The sequence below is a fragment of the Syngnathus floridae genome, chromosome 4 (assembly GCF_059516105.1).
Source record: "Syngnathus floridae isolate MCC-2025c chromosome 4, RoL_Sflo_1.0, whole genome shotgun sequence".
NCBI lineage: Eukaryota > Metazoa > Chordata > Actinopteri > Syngnathiformes > Syngnathidae > Syngnathus > Syngnathus floridae.
This window is the reverse complement of record NC_142416.1, coordinates 7292501-7312143: the sequence shown is the minus strand read 5'-3', so window position 1 is coordinate 7312143 and position 19643 is coordinate 7292501. Positions and strand designations below refer to the sequence as shown.

The 19643-nt window shown below is 41.6% G+C and overlaps 2 long non-coding RNA genes across 2 annotated transcripts in view; one reads left to right on the top strand and one right to left on the bottom strand.

The window, feature by feature from the left end:
* Nucleotides 1-4796: 4796 nt before the first annotated feature.
* Nucleotides 4797-5563, bottom strand: LOC148398659 (uncharacterized). Its single transcript, XR_015858050.1, has 2 exons — nt 5394-5563; nt 4797-5270 (listed from the first exon to the last, which is right to left on the bottom strand). It is a non-coding gene; the product is annotated as an uncharacterized LOC148398659 (long non-coding RNA).
* A 94-nt stretch (nt 5564-5657) lies between these two features.
* LOC148398658 (uncharacterized) overlaps nt 5658-19643 on the top strand; it is a 17016-nt gene continuing 3030 nt past the window's right edge. Inside the window, exon 1 of the long non-coding RNA XR_015858051.1 lies at nt 5658-5832. This is a non-coding gene — a long non-coding RNA (uncharacterized LOC148398658). The remainder of the gene's footprint in view (nt 5833-19643) is intronic.

Below are 19643 nucleotides of genomic sequence, written 5' to 3'. Positions count from 1 at the left end.
AGGCTGCTACGTCAACAAAAAATATGTCAGATATGCCAGACAAAATCATAACATGTCGAATAAATTTAATTTGTGTGCTTCCAGGAACGTATGAGACCTTATTCTGTGCAGGGATTGCTCATTCTAGATTTCTGAGGTGTGGGCTTTTGTATAATGTCTTTTAGAATCCTTTTGGTACTTCCAGCATTGTCATTGCCTGCTATAAGTCCTATTACCTATTACACAGAAATTCAATAACGGTTGTTGACCATTTTTACTGCAGGGGCTTGGCTGGTGCCAAGAGTTTTGTCAGAGGGGCAGATTCGACCTGAGGCAAAATGCGCCGACTCGGATAACAATATGCAGAGTCCAACTGTTTTAAATATTCTAGCCAGGGGTGGATATCGTATCAGGCTCCCTTGAAGTTCCTCCTTCTGTCTCCCTTCAAGGTCCCTGGAAATGTCTTCACATCAGGCTGCATTGGTGTGTCTTTTTGGAAAATATGCAGATGTTTGTGAAGAAAGACAAATAAATATAAGTAAAACTTAATCTTCAAGGACACATCATCTATAATGGAACCACTTGAGCACACACACGCATGCGCACGCACTCACGCACGCACACACACATACATGCACACGCATACACACACACACACACACACACACACACACACACACACACACACACACGCACACACACACACACGCACGTATGCACACGCACGCACGCACGCACACACACTCATCAATTATGCAGTCCATTCTTTTTCCAACATCAAATAATTCTCTGTCTGTGTATCACACGATGCTTGCATTTCACGCGCAGCCTCCTCTGCCTTCGGCCTGCAGCCTTCTCTGTCTGTTTTCTGGTCTGTATCGTCTCTCTGAAAATCACTGTCCCCCGACTCTGGCTCTTTTTGAGACACGGTCAGCTTGCTTCTCTTTAGTTCTTATCACAATAAACTGCCTTCGTCTCAATGCTTGCCACATTGTTATTCGTCTTGATGGTGCATAAATCGGACACTCTTCATTTTGAACTTTATAGACAAAAAGCAATGGCGGAGAATATGCGTTTCAGCACCTCGGTATATAAAATCACATTAACTGCAAAACCTGATTGCCGTTTGTGTGTGTGTGTGTGTGTCTGTGTGTGTGTGTGTGTGCGTGCGTGCATGCGTGCGTGCATGCGTGCGGGTGCGTGCGCGTGCGTGTGTGCGTGCGTGTTGATTGAATGGGGTGGACGGATTGGTGGATGACATTACTCATTCCAATTCCTATTGTTCTTTTAATGAACATTGTATGGTTTCACTATTATTATTATTATTATTATTATTATTATTATCAAAAAAATTTAATGATCAGAATGTGAGCCTGACTGCAGCGGTGCGAAGGGAGCGTGCATCTGATTGTCCTGGGCCGAACTGCCAAGAATGGATGGAACATTCCCTCACGTTGCTCAGAGCAAAAGACACTACCTTTCTGTTGGCATAGTTTGTGACCCAAAACAATGTGTGGCTATTAGCACTGGTGTTAGTGAATTTGACGTTGTTTATCATTGAGACTTATTTGCATATAGGTGGGCAATTTCTCCGCCAATTACACGCAAATACCACCGGTGCACCGAGATGCATTCTGCTTGGCATTGTAATGAGTGATGGCATTCTATCAGATGTGCGTGCTTTGTGAATCTTGCTCCAATTTTACCGGTTAGTGTCAAGCAAAAGCGACACAATCCTTTAGTGAACTCGGCCCCACTGACCTTTGCACCCGCCATCCCTGCCCCAAATTGTTACTGCAGAATGCAGTATGCCTTTATCTAAAAACAAATAGAAAAAACGTGTTGTGCATCACATAGATAATATTGCTCTAATAGGGACCCTGGCACTCCTACTAAAGACATCAAATATTTGAGATATGCAGTAATTGAGGGCAGACATTCTGTCAGGATATCATATAACTCCTCCTTATTTGGTACTGTGTATTGTAAAATGCTGTATGGGCAGTGCTTTATTGTGCCCTATAATTTCTCCCACTATTTGAAAAAGAATGAAGGAACTATCTACGGATAAGGGTACATAGGGTGTATAATGAGTTACCTCCTAAGGCTTAGGACCTAAGCCCTGTCAACAAACTGTTGGTAATCTTTTTCTGTAATCAGTTTTCAATATCTTGAATAAGAATCATTTTCTTAGTGATGAGGCTTCAAACCACCTTTTCCTCCCCCACTTTAGTTTTTTCAATCACTCCAGAACATACAGTAACAAACAGCCCATTGACACTGTTGTACAATAGAAGAGCTGCTGAGCTGGAGTGCCAGCAACATCAATCTGTTTATGTGGGGCTTTTGTGTTCCCCTGAAACCTCTCAAGCTGAAACTCTATTTCAGATAAGAAGGACTCATGACGACCTTAATGAATGCAAAGCTTAATGGTCTATGGTCAAATCAATTTTTTTTTTTAAATTTGCAGCCTCCTCCATACTTTATTCTTGTTTATGTCTGGGCCTCTTGCCAGAAATCAGAGATGTGGTGAACTGATGATTCTTTGGTGAAGTCATTACTCGGAAACGGCAATTAAAGATGCGGTCACGTCATTAACACGTGTCACATCAATCCTCTCTATGTCATTACTCCACAACTCTCAACATGAGTGCGCTTCTCCAGTCTCCAAGCATTAGCCATCCTTAAACATAGCTCGCAGTGTAAATTTGTAGTGTGAAGTGTGAATGCATTTTTCATTTTGCTCATGTAAATGCAGAGCCATAAAAATGTTTTCATTTTCTTGATGTGACCAAATGGCCCTAACCCTTAACCCTAATTCCAAAATGTCCAATTCATCCCCAAAGGTACATTCATCATTTCACATTTACATCTTTCCTATTCTAAATTTGAAACACATTTATCTGATTTAGAAGCCTGCTTGGAATAAAAATGCTTCATGTACATTCAAAATAATATTATTATAATCTTATATAATATAAAATCAAACCCATTTCGATTGAGATTGTATTCCGACTACGAGGGGGAGTTTATGTCGATTGATCCCCTTAAAATTTTTGACCAAAAACCTCATTCTTCTCATGTATGTAGTATTGTGAACAATCACAATCTTTAGAATTTTGAAATTTTTATGAATTTTAAGTATTCATGCTTACAGTGCTACATGGACTAGCAGCACTAGCCCCTCCTCCTGTGTCGACCTTGTTCAGACCTTCAAGACTTCAAGTGGGTTGAGAATCAGGGCCTCCTCCAGAGTTCTCTCTCTCTCTCTCTCTCTCTCTCTCTCTCTCTCTCTCTCTCTGTGATTGGTTTCTTCTAAGCAAAACAATATTACTTGAAAAAATTAAAACATTTTAAGTCATTTAATTTACTAATTAGATGGTTTATTAGAGGCTGTCCTACATGTATTTATGTATGTATATATGTATGTATGTATGTATGTATACATATATACATATATATATACATATATATATATATATACATATGTATATGTATGTATGTATGTATGTTTGCACGCGCTCAGTACAGTGTGTGAGTGGTGCACACGCTCACACGCACGCCCTGAGAGGCACTACCTGTCACTGCCTCAGCCTCCATGATTCTCGTCTCCCGTTGTCATTTGAACAAGAAACACAGCTATTTTGACTATGAAAATGATCCAAATGTATAGGAAACACACCAAAATTGCATTAAAAGCATAGACCACAGGACAGATATTATATTATGTTTTATTATATTATTCATTTTTTAACAACTTATGGTGACAGTTTAGGAAACCATGTTGAGCCCTTTACCGCCCCTGGTGGCAAGGTGAGGCACTGCCTCACCTCCCTCCTATGAGTGCACGTGCCTGGTATGTATGTATGTATGTATGTATGTATGTATGTATGTATGTATGTATGTATGTATGTATGTATGTATGTATGTGTGTATGTATGTATGTATGTATGAACAGTCAAACCTCGATTTTCGAACGTCCCGGTTCTTGAACAAATCGGAATTCGAACATAAAAGTCGAAATTTTCTTGCTTTAGTTGGCGAACAAAATTTGGAGGTCGATGCTCGCGAGATGAGCCGGGAGGACCCGAGAAAACCCGACCGCGCGGCCCGGATGCCGACTGACTCTGTTGTTATTGTATTTTCGTAAATTTGAGGATTGTATTTACCCCTAATCATGCCTCCAAAGAAAGCAAGTGGGAGCAGTAAAGCCATCCAAAAACACAAAGACGCTCTTAAAGGAATGCGACAGTGAGCGCCCGGCGCACTGCGGTTGCGCGATCGAACCAAATTAAGCTCCCTGCACACTGAGGCCCACTTAAATTTAGGAAAGTACATCAGGTCTCTAAGAATATTTTCTATATTTCAGTGACGGCTCTGTCACAATAATGCGACCAGCGCGATCCAGTTGCGCGGTCGCGACGCGCTACGGTTGCGCGTTCGGCGGTGTGCTGCAGTTGCGCGATCGGACAAAAATGCGCAATCGAAAAAATGCTTAAATAAGGCCGTTTTTTTTTTTTGTCTTGTAACGGATTTAAAGTTTTCCCATTAATTGTAATGGGAAAAATAGATTAGGAATTCGACCGATTCGCTTCTCGAACCACTTTCTGGAACGGATTGTGGTCGAAAACTGAGGTTTGACTGTATGTATGTAACTGAGGTTTGACTGTATGTATGTATGTACCGTATTTATTCTAATTATCGCCCATATTCTAATAATCGCCCAGTGTGTGTTAGCAATGATGTCAGGTATTTTCTCTGACTGAATATCTGTATAAAAGAAAAGGATCAGCAGACAAAACAAGTGAGGCAGAATATTGAGTTTTTTCTCGCGAGGAGTGCATCCAGATTTACAGCAATCTGACTACACTAAAAATCAGTTTGCACTCTTCGCTCTTTTTATTTGGAATGCCCTACCCACAATGTGAGACTAGCCCCTAAGGAGGTGGGGAGAAGGCGTGGACTTTGTCTCATTAGAGAAGAAACGAGATTCTATGTGAAACAAGGAGTCGCAGACAAGACGTCATGAGAGCAAGGACAAAATGCTATGTGAAACAAGAAGTCGCAGACAAGATGTCATGAGAGACTAAAGAGAGTGCAAGGACAAAATGCTATGTGAAACAAGAAATCACAGACAAGACGCCATGAAAGAAGAATGCAAGGACAAAATGCCATGTGGAGACATCAACAAAATAGAGTGAGCTATCAACAACTTTCTTGGCTTCCCAGAGGTGTAGAAGGTCAGGAAGCTCCAGACAGCATCGTTTGACTTGTTGTTGACTGGTGGACGTCTGCAAGTCGGAACAGCAAGCATTCCGTGCAATAATCTTATTAATAAGTACTCATTAGGGAACGCATGATAACATATATATACAATTTATCTAACAAATGACGTAAATAAAAAACACTGATACCTCTAATTATCGCCCATGCTGCTAAAAATTCCTCCCAAAATGTACGTTTTCCTCCGCGACCGCATGCCGACGTCATTGCGCAAGTTTAAATATGACTGATTTGACAACACGTCGAATGTCCCTTTTAAATTGTTTTTTTCCATAAACTATGTTACAATTACACTCGTCACTCCGCTACAATATCCTCACACAATTACGTTATCGGGGCGTGCGCTCGAACAAGACGATCGCGATAACATGACGTACGCAACATGTGATGTGCGACTGTAACGTGTCACATCGATGGAGCGTCAATTGACGCACCTCGCTGTTAGAGGTAGATCAGAACAGCCGCTGTTCTAATGTTAAGAACACCAGTGAGATGCAGGTATTGCATACTCCATAAGGAAAATATACATATTATCGCCCATTTCAGTGCCCCTTGGCGATCGGACAAAGGGTATGTAAAGTATGTAAAGCGAAAGTATGTAAATACTGAACAGTATAGTTCCAAGTACCGATCCCTGCGGGACACCACATGCCACATTATTAAACTCAGAAGTCGTGTCGTGGGTTCTCTCTGAGAGATAAGAACTAAACCAGGAGAGTGCTGACCCCGAAAAAACAACGCAGGTTTCAAGGCGACCTAATAATATTTCGTGATCGACAAAGGCAGGCAGCACTGAGATCGAGGAACAATAGTACCAATGAGGTGTTGGAGTCCATAGCTAAGAGTTCATTCATACTTTAGCAAGGGTTGTCTCAGTAGAGTAGTCACCTCTAAAGCCACACTGAAAAGGTTCAAATCGATTGTTAGAAATCATATAATCATTAAGTTTTTGTGCTACAACTTTTTCGAGAAATTTTGCAATGAACGGGAGATTTGAAGATATAATTACTGAGATAGTCTGGGTCGAGGTTTGGTCGCTTAAATAAGGTTTGAATAATAGTGGTCTTAAAGGCTGTTGTGGGCACACTGTCAGAGGAGACAGACTCATTAATTATATTTAAGACGGATGGTGCTAAAATCTGAAATAGTTCTTTAACAAGTTTACCAGGAAGCGTGTCGAGTAAGCAAGTTGTCTGTTTTACTGCACTAACCAGTTGTGTAAGGCTTTCAAGGGACACGTTTTTAAAATCAAAGAGGGTTGTCACATGATTGTCAGCCTTATTTATTATATTCTTCCATAACCACAGGTTTTGACTGGGTTTTTGGAACAGTCTCCGTAATCTCATCCCTAATTAACTGAATATTCTTGTTCTGAATCGTCGGCTGAGTGAGGGGAGCTGTCTGAGGTCAGCTGCTGTTACGCCACAGTATCAAATAAATATTTAAGGTTGTTTTTTTTTTAGACCGAAGAGAAATAATTAGTTTTTGGTAAAACGAGCGCTTCTTTGTATTTCAGCAGGCTGTCAAACCATACCTGATAGAAAACCTCAAGTTTAGTTAAATGCCATTTTCGCCCAAGCTTGTTTCATAATTTTTTTAAGTGTGCGAGTTTTATACCGAAGAGTAAGCCTCCTAGGACGAGTTTTAAGACATACTCCTGAATCAAGGGCGTTTAACAAAGCAGCATTGAAATCATTTGTGAGATGACTTGATTGACATGTCAAAAGGATTTGTGCAAGTGAGACGCATGATCACCCAAGTTCTAATTGGGTTGATATTTTTAGTGTATATGAAAACAATGCATGCGATGATAATTTTAATTCAAATTCTGATGGAACTAAAGACAACTTGTCCGTGTAAACGTAGCCAGTGCTACTTTTAATCCCTCTTGAAACATGGAGAATAAAGTGGACATTTTTAGTGATAGTAATAATTCAGATATGCAGACAATTCATGTGTTATGCATGGCAATAACGTGATGTCTCATTTCCCCACAATATCAAAGTCAAAGTCAAAGTCAAAGTCAGCTTTATTGTCAATTTCTCCATATGCCAAAGGCACACAAAGAAACCGAAATTTCGTTCCCCCCTATCCCACGGTGACAAGACATGGCTCACAACAGACAAACAAGTAAACAAGTATAACAAAAGCGTGCTGAATAAATAAAGAATAAATAACACAACAAATAAATAAATAAATAAGAGGAGCAAAAAAAAAAAAAAAGAGCAAGTGCGCGTACAGCAGACATTCCCGAAAATAGCGCAACAGTGCCGCACGCTACGCAGAAGGGGGTAGCGAGTTCAGGGCCCTAACAGCCTGGAGAAAGAAGCTGTTGGCGAGTCTGGTGGTGCGGGAGCGCAGGCTCCTGTACCTCTTCCCAGAGGGCAGAAGGTCAAACAAAGAGTCAGCCGGGTGACTCACATCTCTGGCAATCGAGGTTGCCTTGCGGGCGAGATGGGAGGTGTAAATGTCCTTCAGGGAGGGGAGCGAAGCACCAATAATCTTACCAGCCGTATTCACTATGCGCTGCAGGGCCTTCAAGTTCTGTTCAGTGCAGTTACCACCCCAGACAGCGATGCAACTGGTGAGGACGCTCAATGGTGCCACGGTAGAATGTAGACAGGACTGCCTGAGGAGCACATGCACGCCTGAGCTTCCGCAGGAAGTACAGGCGGCGCTGAGCTTTCTTTGCCAGTGACGAGGTGTTTGCGGACCAGGAGAGGTCCTCACTGATGTGCACCCCCAGGAACTTGGTGCAGCTCACCCTCTCCACCACAGCACCGTCAATGATCAGCGGCAGGTGTGTTGTGTGACCCTTCCGGAAGTCAACAACGATTTCCTTGGTCTTATTGACGTTCAGCAGGAGGTTGTTGTCCCTGCACCACGTGTGTACCTACATGCTCCTCAATCTGTGATGAGCTTCTTCTTCCGTAAACACTGCTTTATTTGACATTAATTGGTGCTCTATTTCATGGAGGCATGCCGCTCACATAGGAAGTCGCATTTGTTTTTGTATTATGAATGAGTAAATGAAATAATCAGATTTAACAAAAATCTGAATTGGGCATCATGCACTACAGTGTGGATGTCACCCAAGGGATGAGGATACTGCATTCATCCCTTAACTGATTCCAAGGGGATTATTTGCTCCAAATTGAGAACAGCCACCAACTATTCTAAAGATTTCAACTTGCCTTTCTCTTGCCTTTCTCTTCTCTGGGATATCTGCACTCAGGTGGTTTATCCGTCTCTTCACTCCCCGGAGGAGAAATATCCCCAGGAGTCACCTCCACAGATATGTATCTCAACTTCCACTATTGTTGACCGTTTGACCATGGGAGCCACTATGCCTGGTGAATACTGTGGCATATTGTGACGCGCAACATAAACATAAGGAAGTGCATCTGTTGAGCCCTCCAAATGACCCACATCTAATCTAAATGTCATTGATAAGAGCTGATCTACCTGCCTCTGCCATAACATGTAGTTCTTCTCTTCCGATGTAAATAGTCGGCCCTTAGCTCTATGTTTTCTGCAATACTTGTCTCTCCAGTATATTTTTATTGACATCTTCTACTTGAAATGAATTCAATAGGAAAACCAAAAACGTGCGAGATATCTTAGTCACACCCACTGCTGGTGTTTTGTAAATAGCCTGCACGCTTGCATATAAAGTAAGTAAATGTCTTATTATTCTGTCTCAAATCACCCACAGTTTTATCATTTCAAAACCATATTAATAATCTAAACCGCTCAACTTGTCACTGGGCATTAAAAAACACGTTCTGAATGTATTGTGACACATACTGGCTGAATCCCTTGTCCGTCCCTGAAGCCGATATGAAACATTTGCTTAATCGTACATTTTATGTCAATCAGTCAAAATTCTTTTTGCCTTAGAGTCAAAAAGAATCTGAAAAATTGCTTGTTGATGGCGTGAGTAGAAATAAACAAGTCCATACAGTATGGTCAATAGGTTTCAGGCTGTGGAGCGTGAGTCTCTGGTGTGGCAAGTGGCATTCCTCCACTGATATTATATTTATTGTAAAACTGTGGTGTGACAATGGTATTGGACTCAGATGTAACCACATTTTGGAGAAATTTCTCTTTGTAACTTCTGAAGATGTTAGTTGAGTGATTCACAGCTACCTGGAGCCATCCTAAGAGCCACATGTTGACCACCCTGGCCCTCATATTAAGGATAAGCAATCTGGCAGAGGAAAAACAAAGTTTACGGCTTCCAGAAAAAGTAAAGAAAAACAAACTGAATTTGGTTCTTGCTAAACTGAGTTCTTGTGAGGTACATGGCTGTCTTGTGTAATATGTTGATATCACATGCAACAGTGACACAGAGGTAGTATAAACATGAAGCGCAGCAATTGCACAATTTAAAATGCATAATACAGCTCAGTGTGGGTGTGTGTGCATGTGTGTGTGCGCACGCGAATGTGTACTGTTGGAGCCTATTAAAAACATCATTTTGACAATAGTTATAGCTCACATTATGGCTTGTCTGGCACGCTACTCGTAAACTTGAGATGACATTTTCCAGGTATGCTAAATAATACATTGTGCACCGTGTTGTATTGCGAGCCGAATTATATTAATGTTCGTGTCAATGAGAATCTGTAAGACAGAGGTAGATGTCTGCCCACATTTTAGGTACTCACAAACTAATGTGTCAACGTGGCAGTGACAAATTCGGCTTTATTAGATCTGTCATCTTTACAATAAAGCCATTCGTCAAAAGGTTATGAAGGCATAAAAGTTGCTGAAAATTGACCAAAAACATTGCTGAAAGTAGAAATAAAGAATTTATTTAGATACACAGACAAAAAGAATTACAAAACCGAATAAGGATAGTCCAAATTTTAGCTAGCTGCAAAGCTCTATGAGGAGCATATCTGTTTGATTTGTCTTTTGTGAGTCTCTGATTTGTGTAAAAAAAACAAAAAAAAACATCCATGATCTCAGCAGCTAACTTGAAAGGAAGAACAATTTTGTACTAAAATGCTGAATTAAAACAGGTTAAAAATTACAGACACTTGCGCACACACATAGACACATGCACACGCGAATGCGCACGCACGCACGCACACGCACGCACCAGTATTTTTAGCAGTAATTCAAATTGTGACCTTTAGATAACAGATTGTTTTGACCATATTATTTCGGTATCATTGGCACGCTGGTTGACTGATTAAAGCGTCTACCTCACAGAGGTTGTTGGTTTGATTCCGGCTTCGGCCTTCTTAAATGGAGTTTGCTTGTTCGTACTGTGCCTGCTTGTGTTTCGTCCCACACTACAAAACACACATTGTTGGATTAAACACTCCAAGTTGTCGGTCGGTGGCAACCAGTTCAGGGTGTCCCCTGCCTAGTGCCCAAAGTAACCTGTGATAGGCTCCAGCACGCCCATGACCCTCGTGAGGAAAAGTGGTTTACAAATTGGACGGATGAATGTTTAGTTATCTTAATACACTTTGTGAAGTGAAAATTGTGATATACGGCTCCTGATCCTGTACCTTGTGTAGGCTAGATGGATGAGCTACGAATAAAAAGCAAAATGGGAGGGCAAGATAGCCCCCCCAAAAAAAAGCGATACAATGCACTTGCAGTGAAAAAGACTTCGCTAGAATGTTTTATTATGTGTAATGGCAGAAAATAATTGAGACACTGACTCTTTGTGACAGCTTGACCATTTTCTGGTGAGTTTTTTTTTTTCTTTCAAATGAAGGCATTACATTCGCAAAGCCTGTAGCCTTTTTTCGAACTCCCAGAGAGATAGTTGAATCACACAGAAGCATTGTGTTTCCAAGCAAAAAACATATCTGTGCACATCCTCCACCCCACGCAAGCTGACCTACCGTCGCTCTCTTTCTCTCAGCACTGATCAGTGCCATTAGTGGAGTCAAGAGAGCCATGCACAACACACCATATGCTGCTCCATGCAATCTTCTCATTAGTTGGGAGCCTACTTAGTTCCTGCATGAATAGAAACATGAAACATCACGTACTGCCAAGTGCACATTGTCTACCGTCCAACTAAACACGTGCACACATAACATCAACGGGATACCGAAAGCTTGTTACATCTGTTAGCATTTATTAGCATCAAAGCAGTCAAACCAATCAATAAAATTAGACAGAGGAACATGCAAAGTTTTGACTGTAATGGTATGTCGTGATAGTATGATTGATTCATTATCTTATACATCTTCGGGTATAACATATCCTCTTCCATATCCTAAGAAAAATAGCAAAAGACACTTTTGGGGGGGGGGGGACGTCAGTGCCTCCCCAGTCATGAACCTCATCGCACGTCACTGCCACTAAGCATAAAGAAAAAGTTACGACAAAAGTGTTGTCATAAACAACGCTAAGTTAATGGATAACATCCTGAAGTCATTTGTTCTTTTCTCAGTTAATTTGAGCTCAGCCACACGCGTGTAAATTGTACATTTATGTAAAAACTTGTCTGTTACTCAAGTGTTTTGTTAATTCTCGCTTTTATATCTGTGCAACAAAATGTTTAACAATCACACATGTACTGTAGTTAACTGCTTTATTTGGCAACCCTGGACATTGTAAAAGATGAAAACAAAAACTCATGGAATGTGTAGCTATTGTGTGTTGGTGTCCCCAAAAATAACAAATGTTGTATTGTTGTTGGAAACACTTGAGGGAGGACTGGCTGACTTGAGAAATAAAATAAGATAACAAGGATGGACGGACGATTACAGTAACCCCTCGCAACATCGCGGTTCGACTATCGCGGCTTCAGTACATCGCAGATTTTTTCCCCCAAACAAAAACAATTCACAAATTCAAAATGAACCTTCTAAATTGAGAAATTATGGCACCAAAGTTGCCCACACACCAGATGAAGGCAGGGAGTGTCCAGACAATTACAGTACGTACCTTTTTATGAAAAATAGTTGTTACAACAATAAGAGTTCTAAAAACATATTTACAGTATTGTACCTTGTTACAAAAAATTATAATAATAAAAGAGTTCTAAAAACATATTTACAGTATTTACATTTGTACCTTGTTATAAAAAAGTTGTTATAATAATAAGACTTCTAAAAACATATTTACAGTATGTATACTTTAGTTGCATATACATGCCACACGCACGCATGCACACACACGCTTACACACGCACACACAAGCACACACACGCGTATCATATTTATATTTACATTATTTATACATTATTTTCCGTATATCATTTATACTATGTGTTAATATAGCATTTACATGTTTGAAACTATTATTCAATATTCAAATGATAACATATGCACTTATTGTCAAGATCTGTCACAGTTCGTTTCCTTGTTTTAATGTCATAGATTCGGTTCGCGTGTCTGTGTGCTCGCCTCTCCCCTCCTGTGCTCTGATCAGTGTAATTGCCGTCACCTGCCTCTCGTTAACTGTCTTGTATTTATTGTATTTTTCGGACAAAAAGTCGCTCCGGAATATAGGTTGCGTTAGCCATAAAATGCACAATAACGTGAAAAAAAAACTTATATAAGTCGCTCCGGAGTATAAGTCGCATTTTGGGGGAAATTTATTTGACAAAATCCAACACAAAGAACAGACATGAACGAGCAAAAACAGGCTAAACGATAGGTATGCTAACGTGATATAAACACAAACGAAGAGCTGAGAACGGGCGTAACGTAACATTCAGAGTTATTCAAGTAACTATTACATGAATAACACGTTTATAAAGCCGTCTGTGTCACTCCAATTCATTAAGTCCATCGATCGTCCTTTATGTCAACAATGCCGGCTGGGTGCGCGCCGCTGACGGCACTTGCACTTCAAAATATTCCACAGGCCCATATAACGATATATTAATTATATATCAAATAACTATTATAAAAGCAATAATATTATCAAACCATCTGTGTCACTCTAAATCATTAAATCCATCGATCAAATTCCTAGTCCTTTGTCAACAACGCCGCATGTGCGCCCTGACGTCAGCGTCGTCGTTATTCCACAGATCTAGTATATAACCATATTGTAGCGTTAACAAAGTACAAGGAAAGACGTGGGTTTGGTAAACGGCTCTTTATTTAACAAAACAAGAGTTCAACGAGCCAGCAACTACTGAACTGTAACGATAAAAACATATACAAGTTGCTCCACGAAATAAAATATATCAAATAACTATAACATAAATAGTTAACCGCCACATGGCCCCAAGCACCGGCGTGGACTTCCAGGCGTGTGGCGGCGTGGACTTCCATCCCTGGAGGTGTCACTTCCAGCCACGGCGGTGGAAGAGAGCTCTATAGAATAGGACCGGGCGTGCGTAAAAGGCATGTCCGAGCCCCATCCACCGTCCCCGGACAGCTGCCCGGCCGAGCGCAGGCCCCCGACTTCCATCCACGGAGGTGAAAGAGAGTTCCGTAGAGTAGGACCGGGCGTGTGTAAAAGCCATGTCCGAGCCCCATCCACCGTCCCCGGACAGCCACCCAGCCGAGCGCCGGCCCCCGACTTCCATCCAAGGAAGTGAAAGAGAGCTCCGAAGAGTAGGACCTGGCGTGCGTAAAAGCCATAATAGATTTTCAAACCTTCTGTCACTCCAAATCATTAAATCGTTCAAACTCTTTATCCTCCATGTCACTTACAAAGCCACAAATGATGCCGGTAGTACGTGGGGCCCTTCGTCATCTTCGTCATCCCGTGATCGAATCTTTGTCCTTTATGTAAACAACCGCTGCGCTGCTGGCGTCACTTGAAATTCAAATTACAGTAATCCCTTGCTACATTGCGGTTCGTTTATCGCGGTTTCACTTTTTCTTTCTTTTTTTTTTGGGAATTTTGAAAATTTGTGAAAACATTCACATATAAGTCGCTCCTCAGTATAAGTCGCCCCCCCCCACCCAAACTATGAAAAGAAACGCGACTTATAGTCCGAAAAATATGGTTAGTCCTGTCTGCATGTCACTCCCTGTCGGATTGTTTGCGTCTTGTCTTCTTGTTTCTTCTAGTTGCTTGTCTGTTCTCGTCTTGTTTTGTCTTTCTGTTCAGTTATTCACGTCCCTAGTCGAGCATCCATAGTTTGTTCAATAAACCCTGGTCCAAGCTGCATTTGGTCGCCCATTCACTTCATGACACTTATATGGTGAAATATACACTTATTGATACACAAACAACGTATGTATGTTAAAACAAAGGGTGACACTACTTCCCGGATTTTCCCATATCGCGGGTGGTCTTGGAACCAATTATCCGCGATAAACAAGGGATTACTCTACATTATGAATGATGACGGACTGTCGTTGATGGACTCAATGCTTGAGTAGTTTTTGTCAGTGAATACTTGATTAGTTGTACTCAAGTAACTATTGGTAGGACTGCTTGAGTCCTATTATTCATGACAATACTCTTACTTGAGAACAATTTTCTGCTACTCTATCCAACAATAATAGGTGCCCAGTCACTTGTGTTTTACATTACAGGTCACTGAAACACTTTTTCCACTGTACAAAGGTCTGTATTAACCATCTTTCAAATGATACATTGGTTTTAATGATTTCAATACAGTTTCAAAGAAATTGGATTACAAACAAGAGGCACTGAACCTGGACCGACTGTGTGAAAGCAATTTCATTGTTTCTTCTGTGAATAAATTAAGATATTGAAGCTCACTATGGAAACAAAGACAAAGAAATGACTATCATCATCAATTAGCATAATTCCATCAAGTGTGTCGAACATGGTAACAAATAATTGTGCGGTACCTCACTACCTGCTAAAATGACAGCGATTGTGATAAAGAAGATGGATCATGCCAAAGTCATAGGTAGATGTACATATGGTTGTTATAATGCTACTGAAGATTAATGTCAGACTTGACATTACTGTCTCACTTTATGGCTGCCCATCACCCCGAGAATCATTTTCCTATAAATTCAAGATGTAATCATAGTCGTCTTACATTGTCCTCATTTCATATTTCATGGGCTAATTCACTGTTCTCTTTTAGAATAACAATTGCACCAAATTGCCCTATCTGCTAAAAAAATGAATAATAATAATCTAATGAAATAGCGACATTATTGCACTTCAAATGGCACATCCTCAAAGGTTTGGTGTATAAAAGAGTTCATTTGTAATTATAGTTTATAGGACTGAAAGTTAACACTGAAGTTAGCCACCACATGTACAGGTCAGTCTCTCGTACTATTGGAAACTTTACACACATAAGTGTTTTGCTCCAAACATTAATATGCACTTAATATTTGTGCAACCTCACATATGATCATGTACGGTGGTGCAGATGATTGCATTAAAGATCTGCCATGAGACGAGATCAGACGCAGAGATAAGAAAAGGTGAAAGTGGTTCTGAGGGACGACTGGACCTGATGCCAATAAGTATGGCTTCAGAAATAGAGCATCATTCTTCCAACTATTTTCTGAACCGCTTTATCCTCATGAGAGTTGCGGGCGTGTTGAAGCCTATCCCAGCAGCCTTTGGTTGGTACACCTTGAACCAGAAGCAATCATTCACACCCGCAATCACACCTATGAACCTATACGTATGTATGTATAGACATATATATATATATATATATATATATATATATACATATCAGGGATTAGAATTTTCCACGGATCCGCGGGTTTCCATGTTTTTTTCCGTCTAAAGTATTTTCGTGAATCATGTAAATCCGTTGTCATATTGCTTTCCAAGGCGTGCTTTGGTCCAGGATTTGGGGAATCTCTGCGCCTTGCATGGCGAAGATGTTTCTTGCTAGTTTCCCCTTCAGCATACCAAGGCTCCTGAACTTCTCTGAGTTGAACTGCAGCCGCGACCATGTCGCCATCTTTTATAGAGCGCTTAAGACCCCCTAGCTGCTGAATTTCTAGTTTTCTTCTTTGCCTGCTTCTTCTTTTTTGTTTTATTATTTGTCTTCTTTCTGGCAGCTGCAAGGACCATTTACCTTTATTTTGGAACACCAATGTGTACAATAATAACTGATGAAGATTTCCCCTGCCTTTCTACTTTTCCCAAGAACCACAAGAGACAGTTTGGGCATTTTACGTTTGCAAACGGGGAAAGCCATTGCAACTTATGAAACACATACGTGTCTCAAAGCTACTCCGACTTTTCCGTCTTGCAAGAGCCTTTTTATTGGAAACAAGCAGGGTGGGGATGAGTGTGAATAGGTTTCGAAGTCACCTCTACAAACTCATTTAGTCAGTGCAGAGGGGTCTTTTCACTTTGACAGACTGTCTGTCTGTTTGTCTGTCTGTCTTACAAGATCTTGCAAACAGATACTAGTGGAGCATGTTTGGACAACAAACCAAGCAAATTTGCACAACATAAGCAAAAGTGTGTAACAGTTTCCATGTCAAGGGTGGACCATGGTGTACAACTCAAATTTTGGCAAGCATTAGTAGAATTAATAAATCCAGTCAGCACTTCATAAATAATCATAAGATCGGGAGAAGGGGGTTGGAGGATGCTGATGCTATACATTATATATGCATTGCTCTCTATCTCACCTGGACAAGGGAAAAGGGGCTGTTAGGATTACTTTCCTGGATTTCTCCAGCACCTTTAACACCATGCAGCCTGTGCTCCTGAGTGACAAGATGTTGGGGATGGGCGTAAGCTCACACCTGAGGGCATGGATAATGGACCTGTAAACATCATGGCGTGTTGCTGGACGACAAACTTGACTGGTCTGTGCATGTGGACGCCTTGTGCAAGAAAGGACAATGCACTTCCTCAGGCGATTTGCCTCCTTCAATGTCTGCAACGTGATGCTGCAGATGTTTTATCTGTTGTGGCGAGCGCCCTCTTCTTTGCGGTGGGGTGCGGGGGGGAGGGGGGTGCCTGGACAAACTAGTGAGAAAGGCGGGTTCTGTTGTGGGTCGCAGAGCTACTTGATCGGTCTTCTGTGGCAGAACAGCGGGTGTTGGCCAGGCTGCTGTCCATCAAAGACAACCCCGTCCACCCACTGTACAGTACAGTTACTGGGAGGAGGATTATTTCATTGACAGGCTGTTGACACCGACTTGCTCCACGTAAAGGCTGAGGGGTTCATTTCTTTCTCATGCCATGAGACTTTTTAACTCGTTGCGGGGGTTAGGGGCGCGTTCATAGTCATGATACTGTTTATTATTTATTTATTTGATTTATTCAAGTATTAATATTATTATTAACCTATCTATTTAAACTAATCTCATTTTTGTCGTGTCCAGTGTTTATATTGTCTATCTGTTTATCTGTCTATCTGTCCGCCCGTGTCTGTCTGTCTGTCTGTCTGTCTGTCTGTCTGTCTGTCTGTCTATCTATCTATCTATCTATCTATCTATCTATCTATCTATCTATCTATCTATCTATCTATCTATCTATCTATCTATCTATCTATCTATCTATCTATCTATCTATCTATCTCTCCTGCAATTACTATTTAGATGTAAGAAGCGTAGGTTTATGGACTACATTACTTCCAATTTATGTACAAATGAGGGGAACATTGCTACTATTAAAAAAAAATACCTCCACCATAAACTAAGGACCCCCAGTATTTGTTTTTTCAGGGAGCTAAGAGGTTTAAATTTACATATCTTATTTTGTTTGCATATGAAATAAGTTTTTTTTTTTGTTCTTGCATTGTGGTGGATGGCTGAGTACAATAATGAAAAATATAACATTAGCTCGACAAATTGCCTCATTAACACACTGCATTGCCATCTTGGTGGAAGCTACTACATGGTGGAAGTGTTGGGGTTGTGCTAAGCTGCAGGGCCAGATTGTAAAGATGCATAAAGAGTCTCATGCTGACTGGAAGCTGATCCATAAAACTTAAATGTCTGTGAGGTTTCTGGATATTCTGCACTATTTCTCTGTGTTGGGATGAATATGATGTGTTGCAGTTATCAAGTTTGACGCAGAAACACTATGATTAAACTAAGGAAACACTATGTCCTGGCAAACCTACTTTATTAAGTTAAAGTAGTGGTGACTAGGGTCTTCATACGAGATACGACGGTGGTGTGCATAATTTTTTATTTTTTATGAGCTCTATGTAAAAAGGTCTTTGCAAAACACGGTTTTGGGTGAAAAGGCGTAAATATTCTCGACTGATCAGTCAGTCACTCGGTCACTCACATGGCAAATCTTAACAACAATTCCCAATCATTTTCTTTTCAATGATCAATGTGAAATCTGCAAATAAACAACTATTGTCACAGTTGAGCAGAAACCATGACACAATTTGCGCAACATTATCTCGCCTCCTTGTGGGAGGAGTTTGGCGAGGCCATAGAGAATGATCTCCGGATGGGTTCAAGGAAATTCTGGTCCACCATCCAGCGTCTCAGGAGGGGGAAGCAGTGCACGGTCAACACTGTTTACAGTGGAGATGGCGTGCTGCTGACCTCGACTCGAGACGTCGTGAGTCAGTGGGGAGAATACTTCAAAGACCTCCTCAATTCTACCAACCCTCATTCCATTGTGGAAGCAGGGCCTGGAGACTCTGAGGTGGACCCTCCAATCTCTGGGGTCGAAGTCACTGAGGCAGTTAAAAAACTCCTCAGGGGCAAGGCCCCAAGGGTGGATGAGATCCGCTCGGAGTTCTTAAAGGCTCTGGATGTTGTGGGGCTGTCCTGAATGATACGCCTCTGCAACATTGCGTTGACATCAGGCACGGTGCCTCTGGATTGGCATACTGGGGTGGTGGTTCCCCTCATTAAGAAGGGGGACTGGAGGGTGTGTTCCATCTACAAAGGAATCACACTCCTCAGCCTCCCTGGTAAGGTTTATTCAGTGATGCTGGAGAGGAGGGTCCGTTGGGAGGTCGACCCTCGGATTCAGGAGGAGCAGTGTGTTTTTCGTCCTGGCCGTGGAACAGTGGACCAGCTCTATACCCTCGGCAGGATCACCGAGGGGTCATGAGAGTTCACTCAACCAGTCCACATGTGTTTTGTGGACTTGGAGAAGGCATTCGACCGTGTTCTGTGGATTACGGAGTGCCGAGCCAACTGATAAGGGCGGTTCGGTCTCTGTATCAGAGTTTGGTCCGCATTTCCGGTCGTAAGTCGGATTCGTTCTCAGTGAGGGTTGGACTCCGCCAAGGCTGCCCTTTGTCACAGATTCAGTTCATAACTTTTATGGACAGAATTCCTAGGCACAGCCGAAGCGTTGAGGGGGTCCGGTTTGGGGACCTCAGCATCGCATCTCTGCTTTTTGCAGATGACGTGGTGCTGTTGGCTTCTTCAGGCCGTGATCTCCAGCTCTCGCTGGAACAGTTCGCAGCCGAGTGTGAAGCGGTCGGGATGAGGGTCAGCACCTCCAAATCCGAGTCCATGATCCTCGGTCGGAAAAGGGTGGAATGCCCTTTCCGG